Genomic DNA, 21,025 nt, shown 5'->3' on the forward strand with positions numbered 1-21,025 from the left:
CTGCAGCTCTGTAACTGCTACAAAACTACTACAAAGAGCTTCACACCTACATTCTTATATGGCTATATAATCATAATGAATTGCAATATATGCATTTTATAGTTCAAGGAACCATCTTTATTCTGGCAGTACTTAAGTGGGAGCTTGAGTTCTATGGGTTGAAGATTCACTGAAGTTACAGGGAATTAAAGATATGCCTGATGTTATTCTTCTGCTCAAGTGCTGGCAGAGGCAGGGATTGCTTTATACATGTTGGAGTGCTCTCCTGAATCCTTGCCTCAAGGCCGCTGTGGAGAAGTGTGCGTGAGCCCTTCTGCACAGAGGAATTGCAGGATTGATAACAGCTGCCAGAGCTGCAGCTGTAAGTTGTAGGTTTGCTCTGCACAGGCAAAAAATGCAAACAGGAAAACCCCCCAGTCCTTACTCCTTTGGACCTGCCACTGACCTGGAATGAGGGGTTGATGGAGTTAGGACTGGCAGATCTGGCTTGGAGGAGCTGGTACAAGGTTTCTCACTCAGGGCTGCAACCTGTCAGCCCACTTTGTTCAAGAGCAGCCCAGAACTTGCAGTCACTGTAGCCCCACTTTAGGCCAGTTATTCTAATTTACTATATTTCCTTCTCTTTCCCCATTTATTAACCTTAATATGCCTTTTTGCAGTTCCTCAGAGAAGTGGTGCCAGTGGAATATTCCTGTGTAGAAAAAATTGCTTCTGAGATACAGAACACAGCTAATTACAGTGCTACGATTAGCTGAATGCCCTTAACAGAGTCCAAGGGGGGAAATCAGAGTGCAGCATCTGCTGTAACATATGCTTTTCTAGTTTCCAGAAGATAACAGTGAGCATGTAGGCTGCCGTGGACTGTGCTTTCTGCCTGAAAAGCAGAGCAGCCTGCAGACACTCCAGTATTTTTTCTACCCGGACTCTGTTAGAGATGTCTGATGCTGTGTACATCTGTCAGGAGGAATTGTTAAATTTTTTTTTGGCTTTAGTCTTCCGCATGCAGACAGACTTATGAAGATGCAATGGTGATTCAGATCCCATCATTCCTGGGTGCACACTTCATCCTAAGGGCAGGTGTCACCATGAGCAGGCAGCATGGCACATCGCAGGAGCTTGTGCTCACTGCTCTCTGTGTGAGGTTTTTTTTTTCTTTCACAATGGTACTGGAAAGATGAAGTGCTTTTCTGTGTATTGTTTAGTGAACTAAACCTAAAGTGGCTCATTATTTTCTATCCTATAGATTAACTTGGCCAGAATAGTTGATATAGCCCTGCTAATATACCGCTCAATGTGCTGAGCTGTGTTAATTACAGTTGAATTAGAGCTGACAATGATTGAGCCAGCTTAGTCAAGTACTGCTTCCCATTTAACACAAACCTTCAGCTCCTTTCCATTACTTGAATTTATCATCACATTTTTAACATTTCACTGTCTTTTGCTTTAACCTGGCCCGGAACTACAAAAAGAAACACATTTGTAAAGATGCTGTTAAAAATACCCCACTGCAATCACAAAGCAGCAAGTAGTAAGTAACTTTGGACCACATCCATACTCCTGAGTACTGATTAATAGGAGAGTTTGTTTACAGAAAGTGGGTCTCTGTTATTTAGCCAATTACTTAATGATCAACTCTTTCTTCCCAGTTTGTCTGGCAGCATTGAGCTATGATTTGTGGCAATTCCTGACCAAAAAGATATTAAATTTTTAGGAAGGGCTTTGGCCAGGTTATAAAAAATCAGTGATTTACCTCCAGTAAATGCTGAAGGAAGGATGCTGAGATAGAAAGAAGCCAGTGGCTCATCTGTAAGCAGTTGGAAAGTAATCTGAATCTGGTCAGGTCTCTGTACAATTGTTACTGTGCCTCAGGACTTCACTGTGTGTGCTTTCAGAGCTGTCAGTTCTTCATGAATATGACGACAGGATTAGTGCTCGTGTCTTTGTGAATTAGAGGTCTGTGACCATTTTGTGGCTGTTCTGCCGCCTGATGTGGAGGCTGTGAGTGCACTGGGGAGTTAACCCCAGGCTCTGCAGGGGAGGGTAAATTGGCAGAGTCAGGGGAGTGGGAGTTTTCCCACTTGGGCCCTATATTAGTGCTCTGACTGACCCACCAGTTAAGCCTGGCTTATCAGTAACTGTGTGTGACTTACAGGTATTAAGTAAGGCCAGTGGGGCTCCTCGTCTGCACCAGCATTTGAGTGCCTGAAAGGGGCACTGAACAGAAAAGGCAGGCTGTGAATTCATACAGGTAGTTAGTTACGCAGCAAAGCCTGAAGGCTGGGCAAGCTTTGAAGTAGGATGAGTTGTAAGCTTTATTCACTAGATGACAAACCCCATGTCTTTGATGCAGTAATCCGTGTGTCAGCTGGATGATAAATCCAATAATTAGGTACACTATAGTCTTACAGTTCCTCTTCCTAAGACTTTCTTTCACCTTTTTATTTATTTATTTTTGTCTGTTATCTCAAAATGTCAAAAGAGGGTGGTACAGCCTTTTGCAAAGAGGTCTGGACCATTCACAATGAGGCCTGAGCCTGATTCCTCTGTCACTTTTAGCACATATTATGCACTGATTTAAAGACTATTTTAAAATAAATTAAAGCCCCTGTGAGAAATGAAGGGAGCCCTACTCTTCTGGGTTGTTTGATGCTTACCTTGTTGAATTCAGGAAGAAGGCATTGTTAAAGACATAAAAGCTGTCTTTGTATCAGGAGCTTAAAAACACTCCAAGGGAAACAAAATCAGTTGTGCTTAGCAGTTGTAATTTAAAAGCCAAATTCTGCTCATGTTTGTAATGGCATAAATTTGAATTTGATTGAACTCTGGATTAACATTGCTGCAAATGAGACCAAAATGTGACTTCCAAAGTTCATGAGGTAAGAAGTAGTTTTGCACCCAACCTTGTTAATCTTACATATGTAAGCTCTGTGCTGTGGGATGCCACCCTGGACCAAAATACCTGTGGCACATTTGCTCTCTTTTTAATGGTCCTAGTCAGAATTTGTTCTTTTTTTGTTCTATCAGCAGATGTGGCCAGATTGGTTAAATTCCACTAGGTTGCACTTTACCATTCCCATGATATTTGTACACTGAGTGAAAAAAATAATGGCATGCTGCCTAGATCCTGAGATTTTGGTTCAAGTATTTCATGGACTTTCAGGTTCAAAAGGGCTGCAATTACATCGAGTTTCAATTGCTACATAAGGCAAGCCAGCTTGTGAGATTCTGACAGTGCAGAGATGGATAGGGGGCAGTCTAAAAAGACTGCAATGATTTCCATAATTAAATATTGGTTTGATAGTCAATACAAGTAAATTAGATAAAAATTATAGCTCACAAAATGTTGATAAAAATCAGAAATGCCTGTATTATATTGATTTAAAAATATTTTTTTTTTTGTAATAATATGAAATGGTTTGGAAAGCAGTTAATATTCCTGTTTTTCCTGGGAGTTCATTAAAGCAGAAGTTCTTGAGTTAGATAAAGATATGTAAACTTAGACGGGAGAATAATTCCAAGTCTTGGTGTTCATTTCAAAAAGTAGTTGTGGTATCCATCTTCAGCTTGTTCACTTTCTCACCTCTTCCCCTGACATCCAGGAGGGTTACATTATTTCAAGGTCAATATTTCCAAGGGTGATCCTCTCCAAGGGAGCAGGACCTTGTGTAATTGGCCATCAGTCAGAAAATGCATTTATAGTGATAAAACATGAAATTATTTCTGCTTGTCCTTATATAACTTACAAAGAATACAGCTCTTTTTCTCCAACTCAATGTCAAATTAATGGAGTCTGTCAGCTGTTTAGGTAATGAGCTAGAGCAGATATTATTTTTTTGGAGGAGATATGTGTGTGTGTTGCATTGCCAGGCCAGAATCCAGAAAGATTAATGCTTTCAACCATCTTGACAATGAGATGATCTCCCTGAATATACAGTGCCCAGTAGCCCTAAAGGAAGACTATTTTGTAAAACCTTTTAATGATTGCTGGCAGAAATTCAAGAAAAAGGCATTTTGATTTACACCAACATGAAGTGAGATTGGAATCAAGATCTAAATGACAGGCACTTTTGGTTAGCCTCACATGCCTCATTTTTTCTGTTAATTTATTTCCTTTTTCTCTTCAGTAGTGTTTCATTGGTGTGGATAAGGAGTCAGTGCAATGCTTGGGAACAGCACCAAGCATTGACCCCATGAGATGATTGACCCCAATTCTTTAATTTCCCACCTGGCCTTAGCTGTGTTGTGTTTTTGCAGAAGTCAATAGTATCACCTGAGGTTGAAAATCTGGGGCTGATACCATAATTCCCTGCCTACCTATTACCTAACCAGCCACTGCAGCATCCATCTCCAAGGTGTGGTGTGTAAGCTTCTTGTAAAGCTCATGGAAGGAGTGAGACCCCTCCAAAAAATCAATCCCAAGTCATTCAAAGTGTATAAAGATCCACACAGGGTAAGCCAGGGAGCTCTGGGCAGAGGCATGAACATGGAGCCCAGCTCACCCTGGAGCTGAGTTCCTGGAGGCAAGCAGCTGCATCCATTCAGGTTGCAGAGCTGCAAAGCACCACACCTATCATTTGGGAGGAGGAAATCCTTGCATACTCATCCTTGGCTTTTAAAGAGCTTCCACAAAGGGAAGAAATGCTGCTGCCTGTAAGGGGAAGAGAGCCTGGGTTTGGTGCCTTTCATGCTCAAAGGCAGCTTGGATTTGTGCCTCCCCTCTTCCAGATGAGTGGCGCAGCTCTTGGTTGGGGCTTGAGCACCTGCAAGCTGTTGCCTGGAGTAAAGGAAGGTAAGAGGTGGTTTTTATTATATTTTATATTTTGCTATAACTTTTACTTGCTTTTCTCCTTTTTTTCTCTACAATTACTGGTACAGGTTAGCTGAGAGATCTTTGCTGCTGTGGTTTTATTGTGTTTCTGTGTTGTGCACTGTTGTTGCTAATGCCCTTCTGAGATGTGTGCTCTACCAGCTGTCTCTGGAACACTTCTCCACTTGTTTTCTCCTCAGGGCACACTCTGGTTCTCCTACTGAGCTTAGCCTACTGTGGATGAAAGGAAGGGTTTTGTCAGGCTCACTGGGGCCAGTCTTGTTTGAATACCAGCCAAGGAGACTAAAATTGACTCCTCAGAGGGTGACTTGCATCACCAAAGCCCAATGAAGCGGGGAAGAGCCACAGATAACATCCTAATGCAGTGCTTCTGATTGCTTACCTGTTTGGATTTGGAGTAATTATCTGCTTCTGTGTGTTAATTTGAGATGTCACACAGCCCTTCTTGAGCTGTGTTCCCCCATGTACAACCTCTCACCTGTGCATTCCCTGATGTGTTCCATATTCTGTCCCTTGGCCTCCTCTGAGCTTCCTGCTCCCCCAAAGGCATTTGGGCCAGCAAGCCTTGGCACACTTAATCTCTCTCCAGTCCCACCACTCCTGCCCTGGCCCTGCCAACCTGAGGTTCCCAGAGGAGCAGGACCTTGAGGCCTGTGGAGCCCTCCCTGTATGTTCACTGCCTGGCTAGCAGGCACTGCTACCCTGAGACATGTAGGGCATTTAATTTTTCTTCCCTATTTCCAGCTCCTCCACAGTATCCTTTCCTAATTTTTTCAGTGCTAGTTTGCTTGGTTCACACTCTCCTGCATCCCCACACCAGCCCAAGAAGCCAAAGGCGTTGGTTTTGGTGCTGCCCTGTGGTGCTCTTGCTGGCTCCCCCGAGCACAGATGAAGGCTGTGTGTGAAGGGGAGCTGAAAAGGGCTCTGGCTTAGGCAGCCAGCAGTTGCTGCATGCCCAGATCACACAGAAAGCACCCTTTGGCTCAACTCTCCTGTCTCCACCTCGTTCCTTTTGGCTCAGAGTAAGTGTGGGACTGTGTGGCAGCAGGGCGGCCAGAGGTGAGTGTTTTCCAGATAAAATGAAGCAGAAGAATATGGGTGGGATGAATATCAGATGTTTCATGGATTTGCCCCTACTTTCCTTTTTCTCTTTTTTCTCAGTGTGCTATGTGCCTTTCCCAAGGGCAGGCCAGGCACAGGATCCTAATCTTTCTTTGCTGCCATGAGGGCACTCCTTGGTGCAGCTGCTGAGAATGGGGCCAGGCTGTATCAGTGTGGGATGTCAGCCTCCACTTCAGTGCCTTGGGGTCAAATAAATGGGAACAGGGTGCACTTCTTGTGAGTTCATATATAATTGCTGCAGCTCTGCGGATGAAATTTGTTCAGCACATCTCTTTGTTGTGAAAAATGTAGAGGTCAAGATAGTCCCTTTTCACACCTTTAATCATTATTTTTTGATGTGTGTCTTGTTTAGATGAGCAACTGAGGAAACTTAAAAAAAGATGAGCAAATATTCTCTTTAAAAAAAAGTATTGCTGTTTTGACCTTTATTATAAATATTTAAATGTTATATTTATTTGATTGATATAAACATTTAATTGATTACCAAATCCTAAAAGATGGAGGGAGCTTCAATGCTCCTTATGTGTCCATGAAACCTTTGTACAAATTTGTGTTCTGCTAAGGGGAGTAAGAGGCTCAGAATGGAAAATAAAGCAAATGTTTTAATTTGTGATAAATAAAAACTGAAGCAGATGAGTGATTTTTTTTCTATATTTTCTAAATTTGTGAGCGTGTGTGAAGAGTGAAGGTAACAATGAGTTATTTGCTTTTTTAAAATTTGTCTCTGATGTCTGGGATGCCTTTCAGCTATTGAAATTGCCTGGATGTGAGCAATGTCATGAAAAGCAAGTTGAGAAAATTTGTAGGACTGAAGTTAGTTGTATACATCAATCCCACTGAGTTTAAGGGGATGAATGGTGAAGGTACAGCTACCCATGGATCCTCTTGTCCTGAAAACATCTTCTAAAGAGGTAAATACCTGCTGGAGCTGCCATGGGAGGCAGGTGTATATCCCATCCTCCATCCCTCTAGATGAAGCAGTGAAACCCAACTTTTACAACCCAGCCCATTTGTCTAAGTTCAATTACTCCAAGTTCATGCAGATGTGATAGGTTGGAAATTATCCCAGGCTGTAGTTGTACATCAGTCTTTAGATGTGACTTCTATATAATAACTGATGCAATTTAGGTGTACAGAAGAAAACTGAATTATGGATGGTCCATAAAACTGCCTTTTTGGGCAGACACATTTTTGAGAGAGCACTGGTTTAATGAACCAGCTTGGTGCCAACCCAGATCTAACCAGATTGTTCTCGTGCCAAAGTCAAGGCAGATGGCTTGTGAGAAATGGCTTGCAGAATGGAAAAGAACAGCAGGAAATTTCACTGGTTTGGAAAGGCTCAGTCTTGATTCAGAAACTGTGTTCCAGAAGAAAAGCACAAGCTGTTTGGGAAACAAAGATATGTCTGAGGCTCTCCTGTCCCCTCTGTCCCTGGACTGGATGTCATGGGAGAGCTGCAGCACAGGGGTTCAAACATAGCATTATTTCACTTGTTCCACATACCAAAAGTGCAAAGGGAAGATCCCTCTGTCACCTCTCAAATAAGGCAGACCCAACCTGATCCATTTCCCTTTCATGGAAGAGCACTGTTAGTGTGGATGACAAGTCATTGCAGAGGGCAGGGTGGCCAGATCTGTGGGATAGCTGGAGTGTGGAACTCCTTGTGCACCCAGTCATGGTCTGACTGAGTGGTGAGAGGCACAGCTCATTCTCTCTGAAATCAAAAGCACTTGGTATCAGGCCAAGATCTGTCTGAAACCGAAAAATTTTTGAAATCCCATAACAGTTATAGTCCATCCAGATGAGAATTAGCTCTAAGTTCAATCCTTAATTGCCCCATCTCTTTCTTTACTCATTAAAACTAAAGCTGTACACAAATGTACTTATTCAGTGTGGCTTGAGGCCAGCCTTTAGATATATTTAACATTGCAAAGAGTGAGAAATGCACAGGGCAGAAACATGAAGATGTGATGTAAAATGCAAATAACTACCAAAAACTTGCACCATTCCCTATCACTCTGCTGCCATTCAAATCAGCACTCACAGGGCTGAGTAGGGATTCCACTTCCATAGCTTAAACATCCAGGTGTTCCTGAAAACAGGACTGCCCAGTGTGGATCTACCATTTCCCTAATGCTGTTGGGATAAATCCAACATAATCAATACCTAAATGTATAGGAAAACAATAGCAAAGTTTTACATAGTGCTTTTATATTTAACAATTTCCAGTCCTTCAAGCATCCCTCTTCACAGGCCAATGGTACTGAAAGTTAAGAGTTGAGGCATCTGGAAGCCAACTCTCTCATCAATGGCACATGGGGAGTCCCTGGCCCTTCATTGTTTTTCAGGGGTAATTAGTGATTTCTGTGTGAGCTGGTACTTTGGGTTCTCAGCTCTGCTCCTGCAGGCTCAGATATGATGCAACAAGGAGCACATCCACACCTGGATCTGCTGCAGCCCTTTCAAGTCTCCAGAGTAGTCCCTTGATTTATCTGGCTCTCATATCCTCAATTTCCCTGATTGTTTGTTAGATTAAGAACCTGTGTTCCTAATGTTTATTATTATACATTGGATATCTCTAGTAATTAGGTGTTTAGATATCTCTAATAATTTCCTGCCTAGTAGGCAAGGTACTTAAATCCCAACTCAAAGACATTGATATTTGTGTTTCTGCACAGGAGAAACATCCACTGATGCAAAGGAAACTTGCCCAAATGAATTAAAAGATCAACCAAGTCTGTCTGTTTGTCTCCAGTGCTAGCTGCTCACAAGCTCTCCTGTGTCTATACAATCTGCATTTTCTGTAAGGACTGTTTCTGCACCTCAGCATCCTCAGTGAGTTTTCTTCATGCCTTCCACTGAAATGCTTTGGAGTTAAAACAGAAGTAAGATCACTCCTACATGCTGTGATGTCTCTTGCAGTGTTATTACTCTTGCAGTAAGAAAAGCCCAATGCAGTGATCTTGGGAAAACATTTACGATGTATATAAGTTTAAATGCATCTAAATCCATTCTATTTTATGCTACGAGGAAGTTGTGATTTTTTTTGTCGCCTTGACTTGATTTTTTTCTGTTTGTTTTCAGATCTTGTCATAATACTCAAGTTGCAAATGAAGGCGCAAGTTTTACAGTTTTGTCTTTTCTGATTTTTTTTTTTTTTGCATAGAGACCCACAGTGTAATGTGCCTTAATTAATGGAAAGCAAGAATGGATTGCATAAACTCCCAGTGAATATTGTCTTAGCAAATTAAATCTGATTTAATGCTTTAAGCCGAAGACATATTTGCATAGCTAATGAAACTGATTAACTTGGAATTAATTTGCAATGTTTAGTCATAAGGCTTAAAACTAAAGTGATGTTAGTAATGTGTTGATTATTATTAGTACTCAAGATAATCAGGCTTGCTGGATGATTAAATGTAAATACATAGTAAAAAAATTGGTTCAGGTTAATAAACAATTTCAAATAGGAAAATGCCCCATGATGATAAAGTGAAATGAAGGAGTGTTAATTGTACAAGCAGAAGTTAAGACAGCTCGAGTTCCCTCTTGTCTGCTGGAAGTGGGTGAAAAGCTGCTTCTTTTTAGCTTCCCTGTGATTTGATAATGATTTCTTTGTGGTCTGTGTTACACTTGTGCCCGGGAACACTCAGTATGGGCCACGGACCTGACGTACCCAAGTGCTGTACAAACAGATCTCGGTGAGCTCAGGGAAGTGTGGGCAGGAGCTGATGGGTGGAGGAGATGGTTTGTGTGCATGGACAGCAGGGACCTTGGTTTGCCAGAAGCTTCATTACAGCTATGATTTTTTTTCTTCCCCCCTCAGTTCTGCCAGCTTTGTAGGAAAGTTTTGCAATGAGGACAGTGCAGAGGCTTTCAGAGATGTATAGGAAAATCCCCCTTAAGATAAGGTGTTTATTGGACAAAGCATGGAAGTGCATGCTTAAAAATGAAGTGGTGGTTGTGCTAAGAGGTGGTACTGCTGACTTGTAAGGATGCAGAGGTTACTGGTCCCTTTGCATAAAATTGGCTATTTAAATTGAAGTGTTTTTCTATGCTTTGAATTTTCCTAGTGTGAGAGTCAGATCAGAGGCGACTAGACAATTTCTTCACTTGGTTACACTAATGTAAATACCAATTAAATGGATGTACAAATTTGTTTTCATACAACTGTAAGCAGAATTTGACCCAGAGAATCACCTTTGACCCCACATTAGCACACTCTTATGCTTTGTCTATGAATTAGGTGGAAGAAGTATAAATCAAATCAACTTTTGCTAATCAAGAAGAAGAGCTGCTATTCTGTTTGAGTTCTCTCAGACTCTTTCTTAGGCTGGAGTGTCCACAGATCTTATAAAGAGCAAAGACAACATTGGACGATGGCAAATATCCTCTTCTGGGTCTGATAAATATGCCATTTTGGGCCAGCTGACTGTTGTGGCCAGTGTGCTGGAGTCAGTGTGAAAGATCATGTGAACTTTCCTCATCCACTTCACTGTGAAGTCTGTAGTCAGCTTTACCTCCATGTCCAAAGTAAAACCAATGGTCGTATTACTATTTTTGTTTCAGAAGATGCTGTGGAAACTTGCAGCAGAAGGGTAACAACAAGCATGTGGTGATGCACACATGGTGGCTGTCAGCAGCAGAGAAACAGATGGAAAGTGCAAAATGACCTGTTCCATGTCCCATTGCATCTCCTCACCACGTCTCTTTACACTTCAGTGCCTGGGTCTCATCCCTCCGTGACTCTCTCCTTCCCAGTGTCTGAAGATGTGTGTGGTGTGAATTTTTTGTTTTCCTTTCTATTTTGCTCTCCTTCCTTCATACCACTAGATTTTGGTTCAGATCATTTTGACTCCTTAAAATGAAGTTTTGCAATGCCTGTGGCTTATAATCCTATCTCTGTTATGGCTGGTGGAGTCTTGATAGCCACAAGAAAAAAAGCTAAATTTAACTAAGCTGAGAAACCCTTCCTGCACAGTATCACAGTGTGCTGCCACTCATTCTGATATCTCAGGGGGCCTTCCCAACAGGATATCATCCCTAATTCCACAAAATTCTCTAGGATCCCCAGCTGTCAGTAGTTAAACAGCATAAACATGAGCTTTCTAGGCTGAACAGTAATGTTGTGCAGTTCTGTCATCTCTGTAACTTAGCAGGGGTTTGGTTACATTGACACCATACAGATCCACTTCTTGCTCCCCAAATCACCTTTTAGAGGTGACAGCTCTATCCTCCTGGGTGATGAGTGCGTTCATGGGATGTTTCAGGAACTGATGCTTGTGTTTGCTGTGGAATTTTATGTAAGTGAAGAGTGACTCAGAGCTGAATAAGACAGGGAGATGTGTCCTGGTGTGAAGGCAGATGACCCAGATTGTGTGGGCACATCGTGTGGCTCTGCCAGATGCTTCTGCATGGTCATCTTGGAGTCTGTCAGCTGAATCCTTCCTCTCCACCAAATGATGGTGATGCCTCCTCCTTTGACTTCGGGGGCTTCATGTTATGGTTTTAAAGAAGCTGCCACAATGACACCCTGGCCTCTGGCTGGACATTCTAGGTCCTGCTGTAATTAAATAGTATGGCTTTCATATATAATTCACAACTCCCACCAGCTACCCTATGTCCAGGGAGCCCTGGAGGGATACCATGTGTGGTAACCCTGTTCCATGGAAAGTTATCAGGTTTGCAATACTGCCCAAATGCTGCTACAATATATATAACCCACTTGTGCACGCGTGTATGTATCTCACAAAAGGTGCCCAGATTTTCTTGTTACAGTAAAAATGGAAAGGAATTGTAGTGAAAATCACTTAATTCAGGGCAGAATCAGACCCATTGTGAGGTTCAAGATGTGATATTTAGGATAGTTCTGTACACTGATAATGTTATTAGAAAAAGCCGCCTCTATTGCCTCCTTTACTGCATAAAATATCTAACCTTGCACTGTGTATAGTGCATGAGAACAATGTTTATAACAGGATTTTTCTGCTTATAATGTAATAGTGTTCTTGGTCAGCATCCTTTGATGTTTTACAACCAAATTGTAAGTCCATTTAAATGATTTAGTACACCACAGCCTGGTTAGTAAGCACAGGTAAACAAGTTCTCTGGGAAGATTTAAACTGTAAGGACAGTCACTATAAAGTCTATCAGAAATTCATTGCACTTCACAGATGGAACAGATAAAAAAAAGTCTTTAACTGCAGACAGCAGGGAAAGAAAATCCTAAATTATCAAGATGCAGTGAAATCCTCTTGCAGGGTGCAAATTGTTGGAAAACAATTTTTATTGATTATTTTAAAGAGAAGATGAAAACTGGTGGTGAGCTATTTTATAAATTTCCAGATGACCTGTCCCCAGTGGGTGGTTATGTTTGGGTGGACAGTGAAGGGGAACTTATTGTAATGACTTTTTGTGCTGCCAAAACCTGCCACCCGTCTACAGACTGAGAAGTATCTGTTCTGATAGTACCAAGCAGTTAAAAATCCCATGTAGCTTCCATGCAAACCTGTCCACCATGAAGAAGAGTAAATGTCAGGATTTTTAGTTTTGTTTCCTTTTTTTGGCCTGTAGGGGTTGCTTTTTTCCCTGCTCTCCCAACTTCTGTCTGTGACCTTGAGCATCAGATGCTTATTTTGTAGATGGTGAGGTGAAAAACACATCAGCTATTGAAAGATTTGCCATTTAGTCAATCAAGATGACAACATTAAATTGAAAAGGAGCAACAACAACCACAGTTGCTGGCTGTGAGCATGGACTAGAAAATTTAGAGCTAGTGATAGTTTGCAGAGCTGTGAGGTGCCAACAAAGTATAGAAAAGCAGGACAGAGCCAGCAGAGAGGCTCAGAGCTGGAGGGAAGGAGCATCTGTGAAATGGCTGTCAAAGCCACAAGTCTGAAATTTTTGGAAGTCTGTAGAGCTACAGTTAGTAAAGCTTTGCCAGTTAATGCTGGATCAAGATCTTGGTTGTCCTCCTTAAATAGGAGTCCATTTGCTTAACAAGGAGCTCTCCTTACAGATTGGCTTAACTGCAGCAGTGGAGTTACTCTGGGTGCAAATTTACTGTGGTGGCCCAGAGTGACTCGCTGGAGTCAGTGAAGTTGGCGTCTGAAATCAGTGCTGGGTCTGATTCAGAGCTCTTGGCTTCATCGTCCAGTTTTGTTGCAAGCCAGATTTTGAGGGACAGGGAAATGGAATAACAAGCTTAACATAATAAGGTTTAGAAAAAGGAATATAAATATTTCTGTCCTTTAAACCTGAAGAATTTTTGGTTTTACTATTTTGCACTGAAGAATTTTACTAATAAAGAATTAAATTACCCCAATACCATTGCTCTTGCAGAGAATTTTAATAGTCTGCCAAGTTGTACTATGGTTAAAGGAGAAGCTTTTCTTTGCTGAATTTGTGTTCCTTCAACATCAATCTTACCCTGGGAATATGGGAGCCAATGTGCCACCTACTATCAGTTTTCCCTTGTCCTTTATACAGATATCAAGTCCTTTTTTTGTAAAGAGACTTTCTGTAACTTAGTAACTGCTTATGCAGGGAGGCTAAAATATTTTTTTTTGCTTGATGACCCCCATCCCTTGCCTGTAAAGAAAGCAAACCATTTCTCTATCTGACTTTCGTCTTTCTTCTGCAACACCCAGACAATAGATGGGCATATTTTGTTGAGTTCTGGGCAGATTTTACCCACTGTGAAAAATGTATATAATGCTCAAAAAGATAATTTAGACAACTCTGCTGGCAATAGGTGTTAAATGGTGTCTGAATTCTGACTGTTAGCTGGCTGGGTATTGACTCAGTGCAAAAAAACAGAAGGCTCTTCCCAAAATCTTCCTGTCAGTCATTTGCAGTGCACCATTTCTTTTGCTGCAGGAGCCCTTGTGTGGACATCCTTTGCACGTGCCATGTAGGAATATTTAGACTGAATTCCTCGTGAAGCTGCAGTTTGCAGTAAAGTTGTTTTAGGATGGCAAATGCAGTGAGATCTTTGACTGTAAAGAACTGAGAGTTTAGATCTGTGTTTGTATGATACTTGCAAAAAAAATGTAGCACAGGAAAGGTAACAGTGACTAATAATTATATATTAAAATCTATAGAACTTTGTAATTTTCAGTTAAAACAAATTGCATTTTCATTTCAAATGTCTGTTATTGATGATGAAATGGATTCATGCCCTCACTAAAGATCCATACACCAATCCTGACCCCCCCCCCCCCACTAACACCCACTCCCTGAAACCCATGGCACATCAAAGCAGTGCATCTTTTTGAAGTCTGCAGTCATGCATTTGCTTGGCTGTGCTTGCTTCCAAGGGACTGTGCTGCAGGGACAGTGGGAGAGCTCTGCCTTTGCTGCTGCAGACTAACACAATTTGTGCAGGGCAGGAAAATTAACTGGCTAAACAAGCTGAGACTGTATTTCTTTTGCTACTGAAAGGAGGGATATAAAATTTCATGCTTGTATTTGTAGGCTTTGTAGATGTGGAGGTTCTGTTTGCTAAAATTTGAAAAAGATAAGACAGTAGTAGACAGGTGATGTGGTTGGATCTTATTTCTACAAAGCTGTTGATTCTCTTAATGCAGTAGCAGTTGTGTCACCATCTCATGAGCATTTGTTTTTGGTGGTCCAGATCTTTGTCACTGTGGAGTTTAGATAGTGTTCATGGAGTTTAGATAGTGTTCAGCAAGAGAAAGTGATGATTTCTGCAGTGACTGGTCCTTGACACAGCAATGTAGATTGTTGATAAAAATATTCCTCACCTGCTGAGCCCGAGCTGGATTCCCAGTGGCCAGGGGTCCTGCCCAAGGACCACAGCCTGCAACCCTCCTCTCCCTGCACTTGGCAGGCTGGAGGATGGCAGGGCTACTTGCTGCCTGCGTGGTGCTTTTGGTAAAGACACAGACAGTGTCTGTTTCCAAGACATTTTCTTCCTTACTTTCACCATTCCCCTCCCATCCACGCCCCTTTTCTTCCAGGGTAGCATACAAGGAGTTTTACTTTGCCAAAAAGGTCTCGTATGTGCACACTTTTGTCCTTTTTGGTCAGCTGAAGCACACAGGGGCATATTTGACTCACAATTTCTACAGAAAACATGCAGAACTGACTGCTGTAGGAATTGCCTAAAGTCAGATTTAAGGAAAAGAATAAATCCTGAATGTTTGATGCCCATAATGTGCTGGAATTGGATTGGAAGAGCAACAGTTCATATTTCAATCTGTGATATGCTTTGGTGTCAAATCTAGGTGAGTGGAATTCATGGTTCATGTCTTAAATCAGGTTTATGCTTGTGTCGTGCCGGTGTCCCTTTGAGGATAACCAGAGCACAGCTCTTGCTCAATAACAAAGGTGTAGCAGGAAAATCTGGTCCCTTACAAGTGGTATTCATTTTGCTTTTGAACATTTTACCATTTCCACTGCTAAGGATGGGATAGCAGATGAAAGAGTTCAGCAAACCTTATTTCTCACTGATGTCTTTTCTAAGTAAGCACAGCATTTCAGTTTGATTTACTGCAATTTTTTTTTTCTCCCATGGAAAGATTATAAACTAGAGAGCATACTGACTGGAAGAAAATGGCTGCTAATCTTCTGAAACTAATGTTTAATCAGTGATGGAAAGAAAATAAGTAACTAAAAAGCTTCATCCAGCTAATTAAATAAAGCTGGTTATTCTGCTGGAAACAGTTAATGAACCTCAAGTAATAAAATTATTTTCAGAATATTAAAGCAGGAAAAAAGTGATTACTTATTTAAGACTAAATAATTACAATGTATTCTTCACTATAAGAGGTTATAGATGCCAAAGACTAAATAACCACTGTGCTTCTGATTCTCCATAAAAGGGTGTTTCTCAGGAATTATTACATCTTATGTTGAGCTTGCACTGAATTTTCTTAAGATAATCTCCAATGATCTCTAAGGGAATTTGCCTCCCTTGGTGCCTGTTATTATTCTCCTTTTTAGGGACTGGCTGGGATTTGATTGCCTTTAAAATGAGCTGAGATTGTGTTAACTGTGCAGAAGGGATGGGGTGCAGTGGTTCTGACCACATCAGGAGCAGCTCTGAGGAGAGCCCTGGGTCCTGTTCTGCTGCTCGAACACCACTGGGGCAGCCCAGTTTGGCCTCAAATCCTCCCTCGGCTGCAGCTCAGCTTGTCTCTGAAATGCTGCACATCCTTTCTGTTCCCAGATTACAGATAAGGGGGAATTTCTCTCAGAAAGGCAGGCTGTAGCCTAATTAACCCTGCAAGTGCTGCGAGCTTCCATTTTGGGACCAGAGTCTTCTTAATGCTGGGTGCTTTGGAAGAAATCCTGCCTGGCTCTGTCCTAATAATCACTATATTTTTTTTTCCTTTTAGCATCTGAAAGCTGGCACGTGAGGTGGTTAAAGAAACCAAGCTCCAGAACCCCCAAGCTGGGAGGGGGAAGCTCATGCAAAGCTGCCATCCCAGCCAGCTCCAGATGAATGACTTTTATTTATGAGGCACATCCCTGAGGATGGGGCAGTTCAGAACAGCCTGTCCTGGGAGGCATCCCTGAAGGAAAGCATTCTGTGCCTGCTCTGTGGCTGCTTGCATCCTTCTGTGTGCTCCTTGCTGGTTTAAGAGCCACCTCTGCTCCCTGCTGCAGGCAGGTAAAGCCCAGCCCTGTGCCACACGAGTGATGGGATTGTGTGGCTGGGAAAGGCTCTTTGCTGAGGTGGGGAGGCTCCCTGGTGGTCCAGCTCTCCCCTGCTCATCTCTGCAGGGCTCAGGCTCAGTTTGGGGGTGTAGAAGGCCAGGAAGCTATGTACTTTGGGAGGGAATGGGACTGGCTTTCCACCTGCCTCCCTAAGCCTGACTCAGCCCACTTTCCCATGCAGGGACATCAGATTAAACCCACAAAGGGCAGGATGTGTCCCTTGCTTCTCACTCAGGAGCAACCACCCAAAATGTGGATCTGGCTCATATGATCATGGAAATAAACATCTCAGCCGTTTAAAATTATATCTTACACTTGAGACAGACATGCTGAGGACATAGAGAAACAATAGATTTAATTAGGCTTTTAAATTGTGACACATCTATTATATGTTCCGTTACAGCTTTAAAAAAGTCTCACTTTCTGTATAATAAATCTTGCTGGAGTACTACCATTTAATTAAATGGGAGTCAGCACTGGGAACAATTAAAATGAGTTTATGCACTTTCAGGGAAACCCTATAGCAAGATGTGCAAAATAGCATACAATAAAATGAAAAATTAAGCCCTTAGTGGGTTTGAGCTGCTGCGTATAAGAAATTTGATAAAAAGCATTTTAAGAAAGTAGGCAATTTTACAGTGTGGCAAGTAGTCTGTTCTGCCTTGAAGGTACCAGCCCATGTCCCTTGGATTTTTGCCATTGGCAAAAGACTCCAGATGGACGTAGGCATCAATACTAATAAGTGAAATACATCCCTGAGAAAAAAAAAGTTTCTTTGAAACCCTGAATTGGAGTGGATGCCATCTAGCAGAAAGTATGCATCAATAGGCGAAAAAGATATCTCTGTTCTGAATAGTTTCTGAGCTGCTTCAGTCAGAAGTTTCTCTGCTTATGGGATTTAGTGAAGGCAAACTTAATTTTTAGGCTATCATTTGTACAGGAACATATGTAAGCAAATAGTGATGCTATCTTAACTAGAACATGATATATACATTTTATTGCATATTAAAATCCATTTCAACGTTGCATTCAGCCCAGGGTTTTTAGTGTGTTTCCCCCTCTCTGCCTCAGTATAAACAAGCAGCCTTGAAATGAACATCAAAACTAAATGGCATTGAATATAATGAAGCAACATTGAGTCTAATGAAGCAGAATTGCTATGTAAACAGGGATGCTTTTATCTCATTGGAATTTTTATGTCCTTGCATGTCTCTCAGCTGCATTTTTGTAACCTGATTCTTAGGAAATGTCTGATATCTCTTTATGATTGTTAGCAGAGACCGAGACAGCACTGTAATGTGTGCTCAGCTGAGTGGTGTGAAAGCACCACATTGAGTTTGCTGCTTTAGAGGCAAAATGGTCATCACCCCCATCTTGTTACAGGGGGCTGGCTGTAAAACTTGGTAACCTCTTAAGTGTGAATAGGTCCGCTAAGAAGAATGAGTTGCAGACACTCAAGGATTGGGTGAAAGTGCCACTTGGGAGCTCCCTGCCTGTGAGCGTTCCTGCCCTTTCCTTGTCTGTTAATGCCTTGGTGAAGGCACAGGCAGTAATAAACATAAGGAATAACACCAAACCTCACAAATCTTTTTCTGGCCTGAGAACCATGCCTTCCACTCTCTTGCTGTAACATAAGACTTAGGAGGACACAAGCTGACCTTCCTCTGCCAGGGAAGACTGAAACACCCAGGCACCTGCTCTTTGTCACCTTGGGCTGTTGGAGGAGCTCTGAGAAAGTCTGTGGTTCCTCCATTGCAAATTAAAATACTAGTAAAGAGCTCCCTCAAATTCCTTTTTATTCCCACCTTCTTTGATTCTGCACTTGGAAGTCATGCTCTTTAATAAATATTGGCTTGCATCTGAACACCTCCCACTTCTTCACAGATATGAGCTTTTTGCCCTTTCGGACAGCAGCTCAAAATTCAGCATGTCAAGTTAATGTGCTGCAGCTCCTCATATAAGAGTTGGGTTGATTATAAGCAGGTGAATAAATGCTGCTGGCAGTGTTGGACATGGAAATATTTGTCATAATACACTGACATACCATGCCCTTTCACATTCTCCACTTGAACTTAAAAAAATATGATGGCAAAGTAAATTAATGGAACCTTGTCTGTGATGTAGTCACTGGAAAAAAGGAGAAGGAACCACTGTGATAGCTATTGCTGTAAACTGTCCTGTTCTGTAACAGCTGCTTCATCTAAAACACCATCAACTCTGCCAAATCTTGCAGCTATCCTTAAACCTCTTGATCCTCAAAGTTTGTGTAGGATTTTTGTGGCTTTTATTTATTTGTTTGTTTGATTGCTTGCTTTTTCCCTGAAAATTTCTGTTTCACTAAAAATTTTGTCCTGATCTGTTGCATTTCTCTGTGTGCTGCCTTTTAGTGGGCTCAGTGCACAGAAGAGCTTTGGCATAAGGTTTTCCATAGCTGTGCATTTATATAGGCTGAGAACTTGGGTCTTAAAATGTATTCCTCTCCACGGGTTGTTAAGTCTGTAGTCAGAAATTTAGGAGAATGGCTAGCTGACCCAGCTTCCAAATATTGAAAAACCTCAAAGTAATGTAGCACATAACTGAAATCACATAAAGTTTGGATATGGGGAATGAAGCTTCTGGCACCTCATTTTCATTATGAAGATGGCAACAAGAATGGAAAATGTCACAAGAATAATTCACATGTGTTTGGTCTTTAGTACTATAATTATCTAGGCCTTCTTGCTTTGGGCTCCCCTTTTCCTGCATAGCTTTTGGGAAAAGGTGGGTTTGGCTTTTAATGGCCTAATAAATACAAGTAATGGCTTGTGATTTGTTTAATATTTTGAACTGAAAGGTCAAGGGTAGGAAGATTAAAAATTCACTGGGGGAAATGCTCTCAGTAAAAGCCATCTCTTGCTGGAAGTAGTACAGCTTCTTAAGTAAGCATAAAATCAGTTTAAGGCAGCTCCAAGCCCAAATTAAAGCAGAAAGGAGAATAATGTTAGTGTATAGATACTACCTGCTATAGAAGGGTAAGTGAAATGAAAAACCAGACAGGGAAATCATCCCTAGTACCCCCCACAGGGTCTCTGCAGCACTGATTATAATATTTTTGTTGGATTTTTGAGCATGTGCATCTGTCTGAAAGTCTGGGAATCTGAAGTAATGACTGAAGTTCTTGAGTCTCTGCTTGCAAAGCCTCAGTTGAGACTGAGTCGTGGAGCATTTTATAAAAAGCTACCTGCTGCCAAACAACGGTCTTAAATTCCAGCATCTGCCCACATCCCAGCTCCTCTCCCAAGTCTGAGCACCCCCTTCCCTTCTCTTTTGAATGTGAGAGAGATGGAGGAGAAATTAAGGGACTCTTTTGCCAAAACTTTTTTCCCTGCTCAGAAGGTGCTCAGTTAAGGAGGTTCTGCCTTGCTCCACTTCTCTCCTCAGCAGTGCTGCAGCGTGAGTGATGCAGTATTGCAGCTCTGATGATTCAAGGCTGCTTCTGCAAGTGTTATTTGTGCACTGTGAGCAATGGGGACCTGAGACAGATGGGTCCTTTTCTTCTCTCAAGGATACTCTGGAGGGTTCGCACATTTTCCTGGGGCCCCAGGCAAGTGCACTGCTTGCTTTTCTCCAAAATAGGCTCTTTCCATCACAGAAAATGGGATTGTGCCTGCAAAGATATTGAAATACGCTATTAATTTTGCATATTTGTTCTGAGTGACAGTGTGGGAGCCTTTTCTCTAGAATAAATTTTCATTAAAGAAAACAGGCTGAGCAGACACATTATGGGGGTGTCTAGTTGTGTATGTGGTAGGTAGAAGGTAGGCTTTTTATCATTTTGGTGAAAAGAGGTGAGGGAATAGGATCTGGGGCATTGTTAAGAGCTCATTGTGCATTTGAGGATATCTGCTGTTTTTATAATATTACCCTCTTGTAGCTCTGGTGAACGTGGAAGCACAACCCAGCTGTACAAGGCTGAGAGCTCAGGTAAGAGCTGCCTTCACCACTGCCACAGGTCTGCTGGGGGCCACACACACAACTGCTTGGTACTGAAGGTGTGATTAATACCAAGTGTGGTATTTTCTCTCAGCACTGGAGGTGGAAATGTACCTGTAATTATCATCCTCTAAGTTAAAAATGTTACTGCAACAGTGCTAGGTCATCCTGACCTTCCGTGGTGGAAAGAGAGAACACTATTTAGTACTTCTTTTATAGTTTTTAAAGAGCACCTATTTTTCCCTGGGATGTTCTGAGCAGTTAAAGCCAGCCCTCCCACAGAGTAGGATCATGCTCTTCTTATTTAGTTGCAGAAAATATTTGCCATATACTACGGCAAATCACACAATCAATCTTCATGTTAATCATTCTCTGCTGGAAGCTATTTACTACAAAAACTTCTGAAATTTTCTTACTAGC

At 41.8% G+C, this 21,025-nt stretch overlaps 2 long non-coding RNA genes across 2 annotated transcripts; both read left to right on the forward strand.

The window, feature by feature from the left end:
• The first annotated feature begins 4,086 nt into the window (after positions 1 to 4,086).
• Positions 4,087 to 18,902, forward strand: LOC135297520 (uncharacterized). The gene is made up of 2 exons (XR_010359488.1): positions 4,087 to 4,789; positions 16,312 to 18,902. It is a non-coding gene; the product is annotated as an uncharacterized LOC135297520 (long non-coding RNA).
• On the forward strand, positions 6,702 to 10,059 carry LOC135297521 (uncharacterized). Its single transcript, XR_010359489.1, has 2 exons — positions 6,702 to 6,861; positions 8,629 to 10,059. It is a non-coding gene; the product is annotated as an uncharacterized LOC135297521 (long non-coding RNA).
• Positions 18,903 to 21,025: the final 2,123 nt, after the last annotated feature.

This window comes from Passer domesticus, chromosome 3 (genome assembly GCF_036417665.1).
Source record: "Passer domesticus isolate bPasDom1 chromosome 3, bPasDom1.hap1, whole genome shotgun sequence".
Classification (NCBI taxonomy): domain Eukaryota; kingdom Metazoa; phylum Chordata; class Aves; order Passeriformes; family Passeridae; genus Passer; species Passer domesticus.